The sequence below is a fragment of the Vombatus ursinus genome, unplaced genomic scaffold, assembly GCF_900497805.2.
Source record: "Vombatus ursinus unplaced genomic scaffold, bare-nosed wombat genome assembly UNPS02014942.1, whole genome shotgun sequence".
NCBI classification, from domain to species: Eukaryota; Metazoa; Chordata; class Mammalia; order Diprotodontia; family Vombatidae; genus Vombatus; species Vombatus ursinus.
In genome coordinates, this window is record NW_020954720.1 from 4,089,053 (window position 1) to 4,097,954 (window position 8,902).

Sequence of the window (8,902 nt, forward strand, 5' to 3'; positions counted from 1 at the left end):
TTTATGTCCTTGAGGAATTTACGCTATACTGGGGGGATACAATGTGTTCATAGACAGCTAAATATGGAATAAATACAAAATAAATACACAGTAATGTCAGGGAGAAGTAATACTGAGAAAATCAGACTTCTTAAAAAGTCTACTTGCTGCTTCTTTGCTTTTTTGCTGCTAGGGGATTTAATGGACAGAGTGCTAGACCCAGAATTCAGAAGACTTGAGTTTGAATCCAACTTCAGATACTTAGTAAATATGTGACCCTGGGAAGGACACTTACCTTCTCTCTGCTGAAGAAAGGAATTTGTATTTTATCCTAAAGGCAATAGGGAGCCACTGAAGCTTTTACGGTAACTCAGTGACAATGTCCCACCTGTGATTTAGAAATATCAATTTGGTAGCTTTGTGGAAGATACATTAGAGAAGAGAGACTGTATGCCAATTAGAAGGCTGTTAAAATAGTCTGTTAGAGATGATGAGGGCCTGAACTACGGTTAACACATCCAGGGTTATATCAGAAGAGAGAAGGGGGCTAATACTCTTCAAGTCTCTTTCAAGACTCACTCAAGACATAAAACTGATTAGATGAGAGTGAAGAGTCATAGATCCTTAGATGGAAGGGACCTCTTAGTAGCTGTTTTTCTGGTCACACAAGAAGAGGGCAGCTAGGTGGCACAGTGGATAGAGTGTTGGGCCTAGACTCAGGAAGACTCATCTTCTTGAATTAAAATCTGGCCTCAGACACTTAGTAGCTGTGTGACCCTGGGCAAGTCACTTCACCTTATTTGCTTCAGGTTTTTCGTAAAATGAGCTGGAGAGGGAAATGGCAAACCACTCCAGTATATTTGCCAAGAAAACCCCAAATGAGGTCACAAAAGTCAGATATGACTGAAACAACTGAACAGCACCAGAATAACCAGAATAAGCTATTGAAATAGCACTGTCTCTTGAGTCAGAGGACTTTGATCCAAAGCCCACCTTTGGCACACACTACTTGGGTGACCTTGGGTAAGTGATTTTAGTAAAATGAGGTGACTAGACTTAATAGTCCATGAGGTCCCTTCCAACCCTATTTATCATCCTATAATCTATAACTTTCTACAATATTCCCAACAAGTTGCCTGCTAATCTTTCCTTGTCTGCCCTATGTGACCCAACAGAAAGAGTACTCACTAGTTTTAGGACAAGAAGACTTAGCCTATATCCTATGCTTCTTAGATGCACTAAGAAACAAAAAACAACAACAAACAAAACAAAACAAACAAACAAAACCTGTATCACCTAAATTACTGGAGTCTTGCCTTATTTTTCCTAAATACAAACCTTAAAATAACATATAATAATACATAATGTTACAGTAACCTGATGGAGATTTTGAGAGATTTTGAGGACTATGATAGCATAGAATTCATTGAAACTAAGGTATTATGTGAAAGAATATACTGTTCTATAGTAAAATTGACCACTTAGGTGATCTTCAACAATTGTAGAAACCTGATGATCAAGAATGTTCAGACTCAATATTCCAAGATATTGTTGTATTTTTAATGTCAACATTTTCATGATATTACTTTGATATAAATTGACCAGTGGAGTATTTCTATATAACTAACAAAATTCCTGATCCTAAGCTGAGTGCTTATGGTACACGATTTTGTTCACAAAAACCATAGAGTTTGAGGAATGTACCTTGTTAATGCTCATAGTAATGAGCTTCTGTTTTAGGCAACTCTCTATAATTAGATAATAGCCACAGGCTGTCAAAACTAAAATTAACCTAATAAAAGATACTTACTTAAAACCTTGCTTCCTCTGCCTTAATTTAAAGCTATATTTAAAGTTGGAAAATGTCTTTTTTTAGACAAGCACATTAAGGAGATAATTAAAATGTTTTGAGTTCAGCCTCTGAATGTTTCACCCATTCAGGAGTTAGATCTTCTTTGTACTAGTAAACAATGTGAACAGATAAGGCAGGATGAAAGAATATGAAGATAAATAGCAATTAGGGATAAAGATATAAGAGGTAGCTCCAAAGCAATTCTCCCATTTAACATTCTTCATGAAATAAACAGGAAGAATTTCTTTGGAGAGGAAATTCATTAATTAAAAACTTACAATCTTAGTTTATAGACATGCATTTCAGAAGAGATTAAAAAAGCTTGGCTAGATGGATTTTTATTTTAGTCAAATATCAGTTTCACCTACAGTCCTATATCTATATTTCATCTAGTGTGTTAACATGATTTCATGAATGAATGAATACAGCATTCATTAAGTGGTTACTATATACCAAGAAATGTGCTAATTGATTGGGCACATGCATACAAAAGTAGACATTTCCTGCCCTAGAAGAGCTTATATTCTATTGAAGGAGACAACAAATAAAAGGTAGTGGTGGCAAGAGAGTGACACTTTTGAACAGGGTAATGGTGATGGTAAATGTGGCCACAGGGAAGGAGACTGACATTTCCAATTCAGGAATAATAGTAAAGTTACCTTGGTCATGGTTTATGAAATGGGAGTTGAAGCAAAGTAGTACCCTTCATTATTAACATGATCCTGTTCAACATAAGAAGACTTTAGTCCTAGGAAGTTCTATATTCAATTTGGAGGTTAAATTAATACATCCCAATAAGAGAAGGACTGGGGAAGTGCAAAAATCCCTATGGTTCTCAGAGAACCATTCTCAGAGAATGGACAACCTTTCCAATAGTTTTACTTCTGTATTGTGACCTCACTGACTATCTAGAGGATTTAGATTATGGTAGACTTCCCCAATCAGAATTTGCTCCCAAGTACTCATCCTACCAAAAACCCTTCCTCCTCTCTAAATTTGCTATCTTTTAGGTATATTATGTGTGTGTGTGTATGTGTGTGTGTGTTTGTGAATGTGTGTGTTTATGTGTTTTAAATTTTGGCAGGGGAGATGGCAAGATATCAGAAATGACTGATTTAAAATCAAACATCAACAATAAAACTAAAAATAGGGGGATAAAAAAATAAATTTCCTATGTTTCACTGAACTCTAGTTACATGGACTTGCCACAGTAGAATTGATTTCCCATAGGAAACAGTTGCTGACCATTGCTATGAATTTGCCATGGGTCAAAAATACACACACACAAACACAAATACACACACATGCATACACAGACACAGAAAAATGGAGTACTGAAGATAGAAAAAAAAGTAATTTTTACTGATGAATATCACTTTTTTATTCAAATCTATATCAAAGTGTTGTCAGAAAAAGTCCAGGTGAGCCTATAAGATTTGGAAATCATCATACTGTAAAAGATCTACCCCCTAAAAATGTTTGGGGGATTTTTTTGCAATGGGTCTGCCTGTAAGTATTATCTCATTGAGGGAATGATAAACTCTGATAAAATATATTTACATACTGAGAAGTATAATGGATAGAGATCTGGCCTCAAGGCAAGAAAGATGGGTTCAAGTCTCATCTTAGATACATACTAATTGTGTGATTGTAGATAAGACCCAAACTCTCAGTACTCTAGGCAATTTTCTAAGGCTTTTAGATGTAAAAAAAAGTGTCAACCTGTATTGGTAGAGAGAGTTTCCATGCCTAGGAGTTCCCTATAGCAATGAAATTACAAGGCTAGAACTTATCCCCTATACTGAGAAACAGAATTATCCAGAATTATGGAAACTCTCAAATAGAGTTGGAATGCTGCAACACAATCACATTGGCATTCATCATCAAAAGTTAAGACAGTTATCCTAGATACAGGGATTAACATGCTTTACTGTCTTGAGAACTCACTTGATTTCAATCTCATTAAAAACCTATGGGTTATAATCAAGGCTACACCTGGGAAAATGGACACCTTAATAACTTATGTATTCCTGGGCAAATCACTTAGTTTCGCAGAAATTCTATTTCCTCATCTACATTATGGGTGTAAGGTAGAGAAAATTGAAAATCTCTTTCAAGTTCTCACTACCTTTTTTGACCTCGGGTAAGTCCATCTTTCTGGAACTGAGTCTCCTCATCTACAAAATACAGAATAAGGACCAGACAATCTCTGAGGTTTCTTTCAAAGTAATGAATCAAAAAGCTTAGCAACATTTGCACAAGATGAGATAGTATGGAGGCACTGGAATATGCACTAGTGGAGACAGTACCCACATCAACAAGATCACAGATCCATCTAAGAAACTAGCGTGTTATTTTGTCAGTCCAATTTACCACTATGCCTTGAAATATCCCAGAGCACCCTCAGTGACTCAAAAATACCAGTCATAACTCTCAAAGAGCTATCTTAACAAGCTACAGTAAATCAAACAGAATCATTCAGTTACATCCATTTCTACTGCAGTTATCAGATCATGTCCTTTGTGCTGCATAGTTTTACTTCTGTTTTAATCCTGCTGTTTAATATTCCAGTGCTACAAATGCTTGAAAATTCTTACCCATTGCTGACAAGTATTCTGCAACGTTCTATAGATTGAGTAAGGTCAAAAACAAATGGCTACGTACTTTTGTGTAAAACAGAAAAGTTTTGCAAAACTATGCAAAAAAAAAATCACAGAAACAGCAAACTATTTAAACTTAACAGTTAAGATTACTATAAAGCATTTCAGGGAGCCAAGATGGCAGACTAAAGGCAGGGAATCACTGGAATGCTCCTAAAATCCCCTCCAAACATTAAAATAATGCTTCAAAATAAATTCTGAAGTGGCAGAACCAACAAAAAGGATGGGTCAAACAATTTCTAGCTCAAGACAACTTAGAAGGTCAACAGGAAAGGTCTATCCCACTGGGGTGAGAGTGGTGCACAGTCCACTGTAGACTACGCCAGCACAGGCCACAACCCAGCAAGCCAGTAGCAAACCCCGGGGGAGACTGACCTGCAAGGGTGATTGAGTTGACAGCAGCAGCTTCCAGCACTCTCAAACCACAAATGGTAAGAGGGTAGACAACTGATCAGAGGGAGATTACAGGGAATCTTCTGCTGGAGGTAGGTACAGGATTATGTTGATTTGCCCATATGTGGTTCCAGGTCATAGTACCTGAGTGAGGAGGAGGAGCACTAGCACACTAGAGGTATGGCAGAAAAGTAGATGGACCTTGGTCACAGATCCAGGGTAGAGAAGAGTGCTTGTGGTCACTCACAGACCAGGGTACAGGCCAGGAGAGCAGTGACCACACCTCTCCTCACATCATACCACCTTGTAAGAACTGAACACTTATAGACCCTCAGAACTAGCTCTGAAAACAGCTGCACAAAAACCCTGAAGCTTGGGACAGTAGGATCAGGGACACCCTAGAAGTAGAGCTTAGGACTCCCTAGGAGTGGAGCTTAACTTTAACATGAAGTTAAAAGTCAAGGAACAGGCTGGAAAAGTTAGCAAACAACAACAACATAAAGACCCTGACTATAGAAAGTTATGATGGTGGCAGGGAATATCAGTACACAAAGTCATAACAAAACTAAGTCAAAAGAATCATATCCAAAGCCTTAAAGAAAAATGTAAATTGGTCTCAAGCCCAAAAAAGAGCTCAAAAATTATTTAAAAATTAAATGACGGGTAGAGGAAAAACTAGGAAAAGAAATGACAGCGATGCAAGAAAATCATGAAAAAGAGTCAACAGCTTGATAAAAGAGGCACAAAAAATACTGCACTTTAAAGAACAGAATTGACCAAATGATAAAATGGCACAAAAATCCACTGAAAAGGAACTCATTAAAAAGCAGGATTAACCAAATGGGAAAAGATGTACAAAAATCCACTGAGGAAAAGAATTCCTTAAACAGTCAAATTGGCCAAATTGTAAAAGGAAGTATGAAAACTCACTGAAGAAAATGTCCTTAAAAATTAGAATTAGGTAAGTGGAACCTAATGCCTCTATGAGGTAGAAAGAAATGATAAAACAAAATTTAAAAAGTGAAAATAGAAGAAAATATGAAATATCTCATCAGAAAAAAATAAGTAACCCAGAAAATAGATTGAGGATAAGGAGAGACAATTTAAGAATTACTGGACTACATGAAGGCCATGATAAGAGATAGAGAGGAGAGAGAGAGAGAGAGAGAGAGAGAGAGAGAGAGAGAGAGAGAGAGCTTAGGTATCATTTTTCAAGAAATTAAAAAGGAAAACTGCCTTGATATCCTAGAACCAAAGGGTAAAATAGAAATCATAAAACTCCACCAATAACCTCATGAAAGAGATCTCAAAATTAAAATTCCCAGGAATATTAAATAGTATAATTCCAGAGCTCCCAGGTCAAGGAGAAAATACTGTAAGCAGTCAGAAAGAAACAATTCAAATAGCCATGGTCAGGATAACACAAGATTTAGCAGCTTATACAATATAGGAGCAGGGGTCTTGGGATGTGATATTCCAAAGGGCAGAGGAGTTAGGATTATAACCCAGAATCACTTACCCAGCAAATAATCCTTCAGGGGGGAAAATTGATATTCAATTAAATAGGGAATTTATGATGAAATAATGAGTTGAATAAAAAAAATGACCTTCAAACACAAGACTCAAGAGGATCATAAAAAGGTAAACAGTAAAGAGAAATCCTAAGGAATTAACAAAGTTAAGCTGTTCACATTTCTACATGGGAAGATGATACTTGTAAATCCTAAGAACTTTCTCATTATTAGGGCAGTTAGAAGGAGCATACAAGATAGAGAGGATGTGGAAAAATTGGGAAACTAATGCACTATTGGTGAAGTTATAAACTGATTTAACCATTCTGGAGAGCAATTTGGAACTATGCCCAAAGGGCTATAAAACTACATACCCCTTGATCCAGCAATACCACTACTAGGTCTATATACCAAAGAGATTAAAAGAAAAGGAAAGAGGACTGATATGTACAAAAATATTTACAGCAGTTCTTTTGAGGTGGCAAAGAATTGGAAATTGATAGAATGTCCGTCAATTGGGGAATGACTGAACAAGTTGTGTTATATGATTGTGATGGAATCCTATTGTGCTATAAGAAATGACAAACAGGATGCTTTCAGAAAAACCTGTACTTACATGAACTGATGCAAAGTGAAGTGAACAGAATCAGGAGAAGAGTGTACATAGTAGTAGCAGCAATATTTTACAATGCTCAGTCATGAATGACTTAGCTATTCTCAACAATACAATGGTCCTCTGGAGAGCAATTTAGAACTATGCCCAAAGGGCTACAAAACTGTGCATATCCTCTGATCCAGCAAGACCACTACTAGGTCTGTATCTCAAAGAGATCATAAAAAATGGAAAAGGACTCACATGTGCAGAAATATTTATAGCAGTTCTTTTTGCAGTGGCAAAGAATTGGAAATTAAGGTGTGCCCATCAATTGGGGAATGACTGAACAAGTTGTGGTATATGAATGTAATGGAATACTACTGTCCTATAAAAATGATGAGCAGGCAGATTTCTTTCTTTCTTTTTCTTTCTTTTTTTTTTTTTGCAGAGATAAATGAGCACTTTAATTTCTTTGTTTCACAGATAAACTGGCTGAAATAGTTGTTTCCTTTGGGCTAATCAAACAGACCAAATCCCATATCTTCATCAGACTCCTCTGATTCTTCCTTGGTTTCTACCTTGGCAGGAGCGGCGGCAGCAGGTGCAACAGCAGCTGAAGCAGCAGCCGCAGGGGCTGCCACTGCAAATGCCGAAGGGTTGGCCAGGAAGGCCTTCACCTTTTCAGCAAGTGGGAAGGTGTACTCAGTCTCCATAGCTACAGCCAAGACCCGCTTGTACCATTGATGAATGAGTGGGTAGCCAATCTGCAGACAGACGCTGGCAACATTTCGGACCTCCTCAAAGAACCGAAGGTGCAACATCTCCGTGATGTCCAGCACTTCAGGGTTGTAGATGCTGCCATTGTCAAACACTTGCTGAATGATCATCCCAAAGGAGAAGGGGGAGATGTTCAGCATGTTCCACAAGGTGGCCTCACTGGTGCCCACCTTGTCTGCAGTCTTAATCAGCTGCACATCACTCAAGATTTCAATGGTGTCACTGGAAATCTTGGTGGTGATACCCAGAGCCAGGAAGAAAGAAGTCTTCTCGGGACCTAAACCAGTGTTATGGGCTGGCACGGTGACGTCACATGGGGCGATGGCACCGGCATGGGCAGCAGCTGGCATCTTATTGGACAGAAGCATGTCCCTAATTTTCATCAGATGTTCCTTGGTGAACACAAAGCCCACATTACCCCAAATATGAGGCAGCAGTTTCTCCAGGGCTGGGCTGCAGCTGTCCACGAATGGCTTTGCACATCATGTTGTTTTTTCCCACGGAGGGACATCCGAATCGAGCAGGCACATTTCATAAAAACTTGAAATAATCTTTCAGGGGGAAAATTGATATTCAAAGAAATAGAGGACTTCCAAGCATTCCTGATGAAATAATCAGAGTTGAATAAAAAAATGACCTTCAAATACAAGACTCAAGAGAAACATAAAAAGGTAAACAGTAAAGAGAAATCCTAAGGAATTCAACAAAGTTAAGCTATTTACATTCCTACATGGGAGTGTAGGAACTGATGCTGAGTGAAGTGAGCAGAACCAAAAGAGCAATGTACACAGTATCAGCAACATTGTGTGATGATCGACTATGATAGACTTAGCTCTTTTCAGCAATACAATGATCTAAGACAATTTCAAAAGACTTGTGACAGAAAATGCTATCCACATCTGGAGAAGAACTATGGAGTCTGAATGTAGATCAAAGCACACTATTTTTCACTATTGTTTTTATTTCTCATGGTTTTTCCCTTTTATTCTGATTCTTCTTTCACAATTTGACTAATGTTGAAATATGATTAATATAATTGTACATGTATAACCTATATCAAATTGCTTGCTGTCTTGGGGAGTTGGGAGGGGAGGGAGAGAGAAAAATTTGGAACTCAAAATCTTGCAAAAGTGAA

At 37.7% G+C, this 8,902-nt stretch overlaps 1 pseudogene; it reads right to left on the minus strand.

The window, feature by feature from the left end:
- Positions 1-7,505: 7,505 nt before the first annotated feature.
- Positions 7,506-8,597, minus strand: LOC114029950 (annotated as a pseudogene).
- Positions 8,598-8,902: the final 305 nt, after the last annotated feature.